Below are 13,534 nucleotides of genomic sequence, written 5' to 3' on the forward strand. Positions count from 1 at the left end.
TTGAGATACAAGGAAGTTAAATCTACATATGAGTAAGCGGTGACATTTTGGTTTCACAACATTTGCAATACAGGATTAGCTAGAACTGTGTCATGTCTCTGCTCCATTTTACCCCGCTTTCCAATCGCTGGTGGCCAGGGCAGGGCAAAATCTCAAGAGATCACCAGAAGCCTCGACCATCTTTCTTTTCATCTATGAATCACTCACAAGCAATGAAAAATGTATGGGTGAGTAAACTGATTCTGGTGAAACACAGCTTCAAAAGCCTATTTTGGGGTCTGTATGATAATATTGTCAGTGGAGAGAGTATCGTCAGTAGGGATATGGGACGATTACCGGTTTCACGATAAACCACGATAAAATGTCCTGGCGGTTAGTATTATCGTTTAAAATTTAATTATCATAAAAACCGTGTTTGATTATCGTGATTTTGAAAACTCGCGGTAAATCCTGTCCAGCCAGAATCTGTCTGACGCAGGCGCGCAGATGCAATGTTGTTTTTTTTGCGCGAGAAGACATGGCGGAAGGCAGTGACAGCGCACGGGAGATTTTTCAGCCATCCAAGAGGACAAAATCGGAGGTATGGTCGTATTTTGGCTATTACAAGAGTCCCGAGGGCAATTTAATCGAGGATGGGCACCCTGTCTGCAAATCTTGCAAGAGGAAAGTCGCTGCAAAAGGGGGAAACACGTCAAGTCATCTAACGTTACGTGACAACCACCCACTGAATTAATTTTTACCTTAATAGCACAACTAACTTGGGCAAATAATTAGACAAAAAAATTATTGGAGATGAATTATTTCATTATCTCACTTGTAATTATTGCAAAGCTTCCGCGAAGAGAAAAGTTTTACAGCAAGTGGATTTGAGCCAAGACGAACGAACATATTCAAACTATTAAGGGTGACATTTAAGGGATAATGTATTGTATTCATTCATAGTAAACTAATAACAGTTTTATTTTTTATTTTTTACCACAGAAATAATTTCAGGGACATGAAATATTGAATTGTGATTAACTTAATGTTTTTAAATCTTGCCGGTTTATAAATCCATTATACAAGTTACAGTGTCCAAATCAATCGTAAAGTAAATGTGATCACTTCAACAATATTTTAGTAGTATTAATACTAAATTACTCTTTTAATACAACACTCTTTTAATACTCTTCTAATTTAATTTTCAATACAATCAAAACTGAGACGCAAGACATACACATTTGAATGAAACCAGAGATTGCGTCCACGGTGATCCGAGACATGGATGTGCGCTGTGTAGTGCGTTGCTATTTACAACAGTCATTATAAGTATTCCAGTAGTTTAGTCACCCTGACCCAACCAACATATTTTGTTCATTTAAAGTGTGTGTGCGTGTGAGTGTGTGTGAGAGAGAGAAAGCGATTTATTATTTATTAATAATAATAATATTCAGTCATACACACATCCATAAGTGTTATTATCATTATTAATGATATGGTTTAATGACGGGTTCATTAAAACCTGCACTACCTCTCACTCTCAGGGCTCCATGTTAATGTTAATATAATGTTTATGGTTAAAAAAGTCCATATAGCTGCTAGCCTGCTAATTGTATTTTTTGTTTGTTGATTTTCAAATGTTTTCAGGGTGAGCATCAGTTCTTTTTGAACATTTCCATCTCATTTTAACAAAACCGTGATAATATTGATAATCGTGATAACTTTGGTCACTATAATCGTGATATGAAATTTTCATACCGTCCCATCCCTAATCGTCAGGCAAGAAAGACAAAGAGAGACAACACTCAACATTCCTCAAGAGATGTTTAGACTAACTAAAACTAACATTAGCTACTAAATATGGATCATTATGGTCGAATAAATACTTTAATAGTAATTGATATTATAATTAATATAATAAGTGTTTTAATATTATTCTGCATTCCTTTTTCAACTTCAGGTCTAAATTTAACTAATTAATCCAAATTCATAAGTTTAATTTTCAGTTTCAGCCCTACCACACCTGGTTTAAAGGGTTAGTTCACCCAAAAATGAAAATTCTGTCAGTAATTACTGACCCTCATGTTGTTCCAACCCCGTAAGACTTTCGTTCATCTTCGGAACACAAATTAAGATATTTTTTATTAAATCTGAGAGCTGTCTCACTCCTCCATAGGCTTCTTAAGGGATCGAAACTGGCCGGCCCAAAAGTTATGAAAGACATCGTTAAAATAGTCCGAGTGACTACAGTGGCTTAATCTTAAGTTTATCAAGCGACGATAATACTTTTTGTGCGCAAAAAAACTAACAAAAATAATGACTTTATTCAACTATGCATTTCCTTCTCTGTGGGCCGTGAGATGTCACGTAGTGAAACTACGCAAAGCTTCTAGGTTGTACGTCACACACATCACACATGACCAGCGTTGGCCAATAGTGAGCCTACGTGTAACGTGCAACACAGAAGCTTTGCGTAGTTACACTACGTGAAATCTCACGGCCCACAACAGAACAACAGAACCGGAAGACAATACAATGCTGAATAAAGTCGTAGTTTTTGTTATTTTTGGACCAAAATGTATTTTCGATGCTTCAAAACATTCTAACTAACCCACTGATGTCACATGGACTACTTTGATGATGTCTTTATTTCCTTTCTGGACAAGGACAGAATACCGTACATACATTTTCAATGGAGGGACAGAAAGCTCTCGGACTAAATCTAAAATATCTTAAACTGTGTTCCGTAAGAAGGTCTTACGGGCTTGGGACGACATAAGGGTGAGTCATTAATGACATAATTTTCATTTTTGGGTGAACTAACCCTTTAACCACACCGCTGAATTGGCACTCAATTCCCTTAACAAGTACTATTAATTCAAGGTTTCACCCAAAAATTCTCTCCATGGTGTCCCCAAGACCAGGAATGGAAAACAATCAGTCAAACTGCTTTTAGAAACATTAGCATGCTTTTGAGACAACAGATCAGATTTCAAATCCTGACTAACATTTTGCGGTGATGCTCTTGTATTATTGTCGAACTGTGGCTCTGTCGAGAACAGACGTCCTGAGGGCTGTTGGCCTCACCTGCAGCACAATCATTTCTTAAACACAGAAGTACTGTGTTCAGTGCAACAGGGCTTATCCTCTGTGCTCTTGTAAGGATCTAAGCAGATTAGCATCAGTTTGCATCTGGCCCTAAACTTAAGGTTGCTGCACACACACACACTATCATATCGCTCTGTGCTGGACACGTGTCACAGCCTACCCAGATCTGCACTAGGATCTTTTGTTGATTAAATAGATGAAATGCAAATTGTGTCTTTATTTACTCACCCTCATGTTGTTCCAAACCTGCTATTTGTTTCTTAAAAAACAAAAAGGGAATTTTTTGAAGATTATCTTTACCACACTTAAATATAATGAAAGTAAATGGGGACTAGGTCTTTCAAGCTCCAAAATTACACCATAAACACGGTTCATATATGACTTGTGTGCTATACTCCAAGTCTTCAAAAGCCATACAACACCTTTGTGCAACAAAAAGAATGAAAACCCCATATTTACTGATAATCATTCTCTCTGGTGAGCTGTTACCTGCTGCAAAAAAATCACTGAATCAATGAGTTGAACTTGAGAACAGGATTAGTCTGAATCTTGATCAATTCATTTAAAAGATCCAATTAAAAAAATTTGACATCACTATAGTACATGAATCATATGGACCACTTTTATGATACTTTTATGGTGCTTTTTGCAACATTGAGAGTTATTAAACTGAATTGAAACAATATTGAATTTAAATTGAGACGAACAACCACCACACTATTTCCTTCTGAAATTGAATTTGTTTTGTAATTGATTCCTTTTATTTTCAGATTCATTTTATTATTTTGAAGCTGCTTTGAAACAATAGATATTGTATAAATCTCTATATAAATAAATTTGACTTTTGTTTTTGTTTTGGAGCTTGCATTATATTGACAGCTTTACATTACATTACAGTACATTAAAAAAAAGAGTGGCTGGAATATGCTTAATAAATTCACCTTTCCTTGTTCCACAAAAGAAAAAGAAAGTCATACAGGTTGGGAACAACATGAGGATGAGTAACATTTTGGTGTGAATCAGGCATTGAAAAATCCATATTCACCAACCAAAATTTTGGAATACCAGGGGTGGACGTATCCGCCAGAATATCTAGGACAGTTTTAGCCCTACTGTATATAGCACAGTATAGTGGAGTCGGTTTTAGCGACAAGCAAAAACAGAGGCAAACAAGCACCCATGCCAACAAGATTCTTGGCAGCGCTCAAGCACAATGCAAGCCCCTTAATCCACTGATATGCTGTATAGTAAACATAGCAATAAAGCACTGTGGCAAACCCAAAACAGGGCCCCAAACTCATTTGTCTGTAAAGCAGTACATTTATTGAGGCTAAGCTTCTGAGAGACTACTGTTAATGTTGGTAGGACTTATATTCTCCAATACTTCTGAGTCACTGGCTTGGTATGATGCCCAGAGGAGAGAAGTCTACTGAATGTGACTAAGTCTAGAAATCAAAGCTCCACTCAGAGACGAAACCCCAACAAAGCCTGGCGGAGTCAGACACCAGAGGCCACTGTCTGTTCTGCTGGATATATCAAACACAAGAGAGCCACTCTTATCTGACAATATGAAGGACACAGCTTCTCGAAAGGTTGGCAAACTTGATCAAATGATGTAGAGGAGAATGTCTACACAATCAGAAAGAAAGACGATGGAGCTTTAGATTGCACACAATGTCAAATGAATTTTTACCATCATGCATTGAACCACTTATGGGCCAATTTGAACAAATGCACAAGGGCATCAAGACTAAGAGAAAATCACAACCACATACCTTTTAGTACATCTAATTTATATACTTTTAGCAATTACAAAAACAATGTTAAAACATTTTAATCTGGTAATTAATAGTATAAACAGTTCCAGCAATTTCTAATTCTCCAAAGAAATTTGGTACAAGCCTATTTAACTTAGTCCTTTGTGTCAGTGTGCAAACCCCCCCCCATATTTCTTTCACCAGCTTCAGTTCAGCAATAAGCCATGAATGGATGAATGACTGCCATGGATCTGCTTGGATCTGCCAAATTTTGCATATTTGGGGGGAGGCTCGTACAGTTACGAATGATATCTCGAATAATGCAAATTAGGATTTAAAAGAGTGTCGATAAAAAGGGAAAGTAGATGTTGGGGGAGGACCTGCATGGCTCAGAGGGGTGGAATAAAGCCAGTGTGAAGGCAATCAAACAGAAGTAGGGCTCTCTGGGATTCCAAAATGTGCTGGGAGCTCCGCCTCCATCCCCCACACTCGAGGAGTTATTAAGAAACAGCCAATCGGCATCCGAAGAGACGGTCTCTGATTATTCACACCCTGCACAATGGGCACAGAGCCCTCAGACACCTTCATAACCCAATTATTGATCTGTTCACATGATTTACGAGCTGATAAAATGATCAATCACACCAGGAGAAGAAATAGACAGTCTGCAAACGCATTGAATAGAGTTATAATGAATAAAAGCATTCTGTGGAAAAGCAAACAAACATATAGACATTCCATCAAGTCCCTAAGGGCATTATTTTTTCCTCTTCGATGTAAATTATTCCCGGGGATAAAGAGCCTTTGAAGTATGGCGAGACAGCTTCTATTCCTGAATGTGGCATTAAATAAATAAAATCTTTAATAATGCAGGTTTATGCAGCTGGGGTAAAGATTTCCATTGCAATTTTCTGTGTGCTTTAAAGATGATTTGGTCCACTTGCTCTGGCTGTCGCATCGGTGACAGCAAAGGCCCCACAAATGTTTATGGACTGTCTAGTCCTCCATTTTGCTCCAAACATGAAAGGTAAGGCATGTTACTCTGTAGCTCTCAGCAAAGTTACCATGCAGCCATCTGCAGACTCATGCACTATTGTTGTTCCTTTGCGGCAGTGCACCTATCTACACAATTGTCTCCATCTACACAGCCTTGACTGCAGCGTGAGCTATACCTAAACACACTTAAATGAGGACTAAGCAAAAGCTTCAGCTTGTTCAAGGACTACTTTGATTCGCAGACTAACTGTAAATGAACTCCAACCTAATTCTCAATTACTTACAGTTGGCTTGGAGTTAAATAAGATAATCACTCACACCCAAACAATGAGTCCTTCAGGCATCACACTGAAGGATGTACCCACGTTGTCCATGAACCAATGCAAACAGACTTGTGCTTATTAACATTTTAGCATGCAACTGCTTCTCTAACCTAGATGGCGATGAAATAGACTTTTTGATAGTCCTTATAAAAATGGCACCAGCTGTTTTTCATGACAAGGAAAACTTGTATTGGGTCGTTTCAGCACGCTACACCGGCTTAAGCAAACCGTTTTGATTGATTAGCATACGGAAATGATGATCAATGCCATGGTGATCGTAGATGATCACCTACAGCTTTCAAAAACGTTAATGCAGCAAGGTAATATTGAAAAAAATACATCATATAGACTGCTCCAGAACTGTTTGCCAAGGGATAAATGCATAGTTGTTCCACACTAAGCCAAATCTGATATCTAACGGTTCACGAAACACACTCCTGACAAAGTGCCTGCTAACACAAGTCACTGAAATACAGCGAAAAACGTATAGACAGGATTCGACTGTGGCTAAAAAGCAGTGTTGTAAACAGCTATGCGTAAAATTACCTTTAATTCCAGTCAGAGCATCCCAGACGTTTCAGTGCAGCCCATGCAAGGCAAATGTGAGACACGGGAGCAGGATCCGCAAACGCCACAAAGAAACCCTTTTGCAATATTTTAGCGTTCCTCCGAGGAAATCCTCCTCACGCTACTCTGGTAGTACAGTGCCTGTCCTTAGGCAAGTGCGAGGAAACTGTATCTGCTGTCTGCAGTGGACTCCATGTCCTCCCATTGTTCAAGGGAGTGTGAGGCAGGCATCCTACCCCAATAGACCCAGCCTACTACAACAGCTGTGGGCCAGCCCCCCATCTTTCCTCTGAGTGTCTCTCCCTCCTCCAACGGCTGCAGCTAAACATTAACCCTACAACTGCTGGAGAGGCCATAAAAATAGAGGGGGTTATATTTCAAAAAGCCACCCCGAACAAAGATGAAGACAAGGACGGATATCCGAACAGGCGCAGGAAAAAAAAAAGGAGTTACCCAGGCAACTCGGCCCCTTGTCAAGGAGCAGGAGCTTCTTTTCTAAGAGGATTGAGACTGCTTTATCAGACTTGCACTGATTGGATTGCAACTGCAGATACTGTGGAAGTCAATGTAGAGCTGCATGACCAAAACCTGACCTGGATAAATAACACTGTAAGCCAAGTGACTAAAATAAAATAAAAAACTAGGGGAAATTAAAAACGAACTGTGAAAAGACAAAAAAAAATTATCTCATTCCCTTTTTAAAGCACCCCTATTTGAGCTATACGCATTCAGATTGGTGCCTTTGGCCATGTTTTGTGTTCAGAGTGTTCGGACTTGAACGTTAGGATGCAGCATTTAAAAAAAAGTGTCCAACTTTTAAACAAAACAATGTTCAGTTAATAACTTTTAAAAAGTTCTTCGTACCTCGCTTGAAGGGATAGTTCACCCAAAAATAACAATTCTGTCATCATTTACTCCAAACCTGTATACATTTCTTTGAGCTGTTGAACACAAAGGAAGATATTTTGAGGAATGTGGGAAACTGAACAGTTCTGGCACGATTGAATGGCCTGGTTAAAATACCTTCATTTGTGTTCACCAGAACAAAGAAATGTATACAGGTTTGGAACAACTTGCGGGTGAGTAAATGACAGAATTTTCATTTTTGGGTGAACTATCCCTTAAATACATCCGAGATGATTTGACAGATGCCAGATTTTCTAATTGTGACAAGTGATCTCAGGCTGAAATTGTACCAACTTGTGAAGTTTGTATGTTTGTTTTAAACGGCATGCCAGCTTCTGTGGCTATTTTCATAGAGAGAAAATGTATGGTAAAACTATATACAGATGGTTTTTACAATCTATTTTTGCTAAAAACTCTAAAACTGCATCTGGTTTAACCTTATTAAAAATTTCTTCAAGAGTGTTAACGGAGTAAAAAAGGTTTCTCACAGGGTTAAAATCAGCACAATCTAATAAAACATGCTTCAGGGATAAAGGGTTTTGCAATTGGACTAGGCGTCCTATATAATGTGAATGTAGCTCGATTACACATTGCGTCATGTATACTTTGACAGGCAGACTCTACTTCGCTATAACTAGATTATAACTGCACATGTATACATGTTTACTGGTAACCTGAGAGGAGATTTTGATACTGTCGTAATCCTCCCCTAATAAAAAACAATCCCTTTGCTAGGACAGCAAAATACTTGCAGGCACTAAAACCTTATCTAAATATCTCAGTGTTATGGCTACAGGGCTAGTCTCTGAGGCCAAAGGGCTGAAAAAGCTCATCCCTGACTGTGAATGAACCTCAGATCATGGCCTTGCCAGATACTAATTCATACGTGCATGTCTGTAGGAGAAATTCCACCTCAGCTAGCGTTAGTGTCTTCACATGAGTCGACCAAATTGGATGAAATGACCCAAATGCAAGGGGGTCACATGTTGTCTTGGAGTCAACAGTCAAGGGGTGAGAGCTTTCTGGACAAAGGTCCATTGTGATCCTTTAAACTCCACTTTCACGTCTCTAAACACCCAAGAGGGATAGACTTACGGCATTACACACAATGATCCGGATCCATAATGAGGTGCATTGTGACATGATGGTTTTAAATGTCAGGAATTCAGATCAGAGTCTTATTGGGAGGTCGTCTTGGCTTTCCAGTGCGTTACCAATTGACTACTCAGCAATGACATGCAAAGTGCAGCACACTTGAAAGCGTCTGTAAGCCTCAGGTGCCAAGTGACATTAACATGCTTGTAACAGTTCTGCTCAACTACATCTCCTTAAACACAGCTGGACATTTGGCCTAATTAGACAATCTCAAAGGAAGTATTGTAGGCAATTACATTTCAAGACTGTTGATTGAGCCTGACTGGGCAATATCTGACTCACAAACTCACAAATGTTACATAACTACAACAACATAGTGATTTGATAGAGCTGATAAGGGAATCTTGGATTCTGTGTGGGAGACAATGAAACACTTGATCTTACTGAAGATCTCCTGAAAACCAAATTATATTCCAAAGATGCAGAAACAGAGAGAAATATTTTAAAAGATAGGGATGCATGATATATTAGACTACTTCAGTTGTTATTATATTTTATATTAGTATCTATAACTTTTCTGCCTATATATTATTATTAATTTAGTGGTATTATAGTAGATGGATGGATGGAACCAAATAAATAAATAATATTTTATTCCATTCAATCTGATTTAGGGGATCTCAGAATGAACAGTTATCCATATTTAATTATGTAAATAAAACTAAATTGAACTATTTATTTACAAAATGACACTATTTTAAAATATCAATCAATACAATCATTAAAAAAAGTTTTTGTCAATGTCAAATCAATGTGATGCTTTCATTTAGGCATCACAACAGTAATTTGACATCTGCTGATTTTAATGATTGATTTTTAGTGTGTTTTTCTGTTCTTCTTTTGGATAATACCATATATCATATATAATAATAATAATAACAACAACAACAATAATATTTAATGACTGCCACATGAAAATTCAGCGTATTGATATCGGCTTGAATTTTAATACTGCCGCATCCCTAATAAAACAATCCTCGTGACACATTTGCCAGTGTTTGGTCCAACTCCATTTGCCAGCAGTTGGTCAATGACAAAGCATTTGGGTGACTCAGGATTAAAGGAATAAATCAGGCTCATGGCAAAAAAAGCCCCCATTGAGAGTGAGACAGCTTAATGGGCGGTAATGTGCTGAACTCCATGTGAGGTGGAGGGGCTGATCCACCTTTTAGAAATGTGACACTAGTCTAGGGTGGAGAGGGAGGGGCAGTACGCCACTGTGCTAAACTGACCGCTCCTTCTGCCCCGTGGGGAATGCATCTTCTGTATTACAGCAACAATTACGTAGTGGTAAACACTGACAATTGAGCACCATGATTTTTCCGATAAACAATAACTTCTAAAATTATTTATCCTCCTAGATGGAAGGCACATCAATTCAAGAATCTGTGTGAACACTAAATTCCAAACATAACACACATGTACGAACTGTACAAACATGCTGAGACAAAATAACCCGCCTGACAAAGCAAATTTGACTTGGAGGTCACAAACACACGAGTAAACGCTACATCTGCTGGACAAGGACATCTGGTAAAGCCAAAGCGGAATAATCTTGTAGTCATGGTTACCACCTTGACTAAATGTCACACCGGTTACTGTATTGGCTACGCTCACAAAAAAAAAAAGAGGGAGGGGAAAATGGGCTCGGGTTCCATTGATAAACAAAGAAGAAGAAAAAAAGCCACACATATAACAAACCTGGAAAAATGTTCTTCCATTGTAAAATAAACAGCTCGGCATAATAAAACAGTGTGCATATGCGCTCGGTTTGCAGGCTGGCATGTGAGTTGTGCTGGCCGAGCCGGTGTCCCCGTGCCGGCACTGCAGTAAAGTGCAGTGAAGCCTGGCTTTCAGCAGTTTGCAGAGCCAGTGAACATGGACACAGCTACTAAACATCTGGACACCAGGCGTCGTGGCTCAAAGCGAATGCCCTCCGGCACCTTCCAGCTGGGCCGCCGCAGCCATGTCGGCTCCCTACCTTTCCTCTTTTGTTCTGCCGCATGTGGCCACAGTCCACTTAGAAACGCAAGAATCCATATTTAAGCCGTATTAATGTATTCTGTGTACTTCCGTCCAGCCATTAATCCTCTGCGCTACATAAATATGTGAATTCTGTCGGCCAAAAAAGGTTGCGGACCGCTCTTAAGGGCCAGATTGATAATGTGGGTGTTTTAAAAGAAATGACCCTGTCGCAGGGCAGGATGCATATTTAACATAAACATTACATACATCAGCTTTGGTAAGCCTCTCGGGGGAATAGTTGGTGTAATTAACGGGTTAAAGGTCGCAGGATCCTAAACCACCGACGCTTTCATTTCGAGAGAAAAAAAGAAGGGAAATGAAAGCACGTGAGGCCATTTTTCCCGGCTTTCAAACAGGGTGGTGGTGTGGCTTTTCAAAGGGGGTCCGTGACTGTAGTCTCTTTGTGCCAGAGAAAAGGGACCCCTGCCATATCAAATGTATAGTGCTGTACAAGTGCCCCACTCTACACCACTGACGATGAGGTTTGTTTGACTCTCATTGCTGCCCAACCAAATCATAGACATTTATCCCCTCTCTCCCCAAACAGGATGTGCCATTGACCTGGTTTGCCTGAATTGATTAAGGCCACATTCCAAAGCATATTTCCGCAGAGTAAAACTATGAATTGAATGTTTGTTGCAGCTGAAGACTGGCACACTGTGAGAAACCAAAGCAAATGTTTGCTTCGTTTTTTTTTTCTGCAGTGTGAATGTGAAGCAAAATAAATCCATATATTTGTGCAATGGTGCATCGCTTTCAGTAGGTCACTGCTGATTGGTTCTCTAAGCACCACTGTTTAACGCAAAATATACTGTTACTTGCTAATAAGTATACAGGAAATAGGAATGTACTCTTGACAAACCCACTGTAATAATATATACCTTAACATATGAGTCAATGACATAAGTGTGTCCATGATAAAGAAAGGGGAGAAAAAGTTAAATTATGTATTTTATACCATTTTTCTACAAAAGATTAATGACCGATGTTGTTATTGTTAACTAAAACTTTTTTTAAATATATTTTTGTTTATTAAAATAAAGCTTAAATAAAATTAAATCTAAATATTAGACAAAAACGTAAACATTTTTTTTACGAAAATGAAAACAAAAATGTTGCCTTGGCAACTACCTAAAATAAAATAAAGTTCAAGTTGAAATAGGCTACTAAAATGAATAAAACTGAACAATTAATGGCTAAAAAGCTAAATTTAAATATATTGAAAAAAATATAAAAATACTATACTAGAACATATAAAATGTATACTAGACAAAAATATCATGTGGTGTAACCATGAAGCATAAAAGAATATATTTTCACCATTCATCCTCACATTTTTCAAGGTTTTTATTTTTTACAAATATAATTTATTATTAATTTGATTTTTGGGCAGTCACACACACCACTTGACATTTTACAACCTGAACCTCACCTTGTCATAAAAAGTCAAATGATTTGATATTTAATAAATTAACAGATCCAGACAAAAGAAAATGAGTATCATGCCAGTCACCCATATAGGCTACATGAATATGTAAAATACAGGCAAGGATGTGCAAGAAAGTCTCACTGTGCACCTCAAAAACACAACAAAGTCTAGAGGGGGAGAAATCAGCAAGAGTAATTGCTCTCATCCAAATTTCTGCAGTGTTTGTGAAAACAGTAGTAATGTCTTGGGGAGATGGCAGCCCACTCCCCTGCTGTGTATACGGCATATCTTTCCAGCATCCCAGAGTAATTGATGAGTTTTCTACATTTATATGATCCCCCAATCCATAACCATGGTAACTGTTTGCCAGGAGCAGGGTGGGGGAAATGCACCAGCAGGGAAAACTGATAACAGAAATGGTTGTCCGAACTCAGCATGGGTAAAACGAGACCCTGTGTGTCTGGAGGGAGGTTTGTGCATGTTTTGTGCCAACGCTGGCCCATCAGTACACTTTTTAGCCTTTTGTGTTGACAAGAAAGATGCTGCTGTAATGATGGCTTCCATTTCCTCACACTAAAACAAGACTACTTGGCCTCAATCAGGCTGCCAGGTTATACGAAGGCTCTCAGAGCCAAACAGCCACTGCCAAAACTTCCAATTTCATGCCTCAGCCCTAATTGTCCAAGGAGCCATGTTTAGATGACCGAACGCAGCACAAGGAGGAAACTGCGCAAGCTAAAAACTCTAGTTCCATGTTTAAATTTAAGGAAGGGTTCACTTCCCTACTTTCTGAGGTGGTTCCTTAATGCAAAACACTGCAGGCAAAAACACAGTTTTTTCGTGCACTGGTAAATTTTGGCCTGTTTGGCTTTTCATAGCGTGTTGTTTCAGATTAATAGAACGAAAACATCTAAAATACATGTTTTTTAAAGGGATTTGTGAAAATTCTATAATCACTTACCGTCAAGTTGTTCCAAACCAGTATGAATTTCTTTCTTCTGCTGAACACAAAAGAAGATATTTTGAAGAATATGGGTGACCAAACAGTTGATGGACCCCATTGACTTCCATAGTATGGAGAAAAAAAAATACTATGGAAGTCAATGGTGCCCATCAATTATTTGGTCACCCATATTCTTCTAAATATCTTCTTTTGTGTTCAGCAGAAGAAAGAAATTCATACAGGTTTGGAACAACTAGAGGGTGAGTTATGCACCGCTTTTGCACTTTATCTATTTGCGTCTGTAGATTTCAATTACAATAGATATCTTTAAAGGCCGTTTTCTCAA

General features: G+C 38.6%; 1 protein-coding gene across 3 annotated transcripts in view; it reads right to left on the minus strand.

The window, feature by feature from the left end:
- The window catches only part of nckap5l (NCK-associated protein 5-like), a 31,099-nt gene that overhangs the window by 14,047 nt on the left and 3,518 nt on the right, over positions 1 to 13,534 (minus strand). Inside the window, exon 1 of one of the 3 annotated variants that reach the window (XM_056267991.1) lies at positions 6,710 to 6,996. The exons of the other annotated variants lie outside the window; for them this stretch is intronic. The gene's annotated coding sequence lies outside the window, so the exon portion shown is untranslated. Of the gene's footprint in view, positions 1 to 6,709; positions 6,997 to 13,534 lie in introns of those variants that run through there. 3 annotated transcript variants of the gene reach the window in all.

Source organism: Rhinichthys klamathensis, unplaced genomic scaffold (assembly GCF_029890125.1).
Source record: "Rhinichthys klamathensis goyatoka isolate OS25496 unplaced genomic scaffold, OSU_Roscu_1.1 h1tg000269l_1, whole genome shotgun sequence".
In the NCBI taxonomy this organism is placed as follows: domain Eukaryota; kingdom Metazoa; phylum Chordata; class Actinopteri; order Cypriniformes; family Leuciscidae; genus Rhinichthys; species Rhinichthys klamathensis.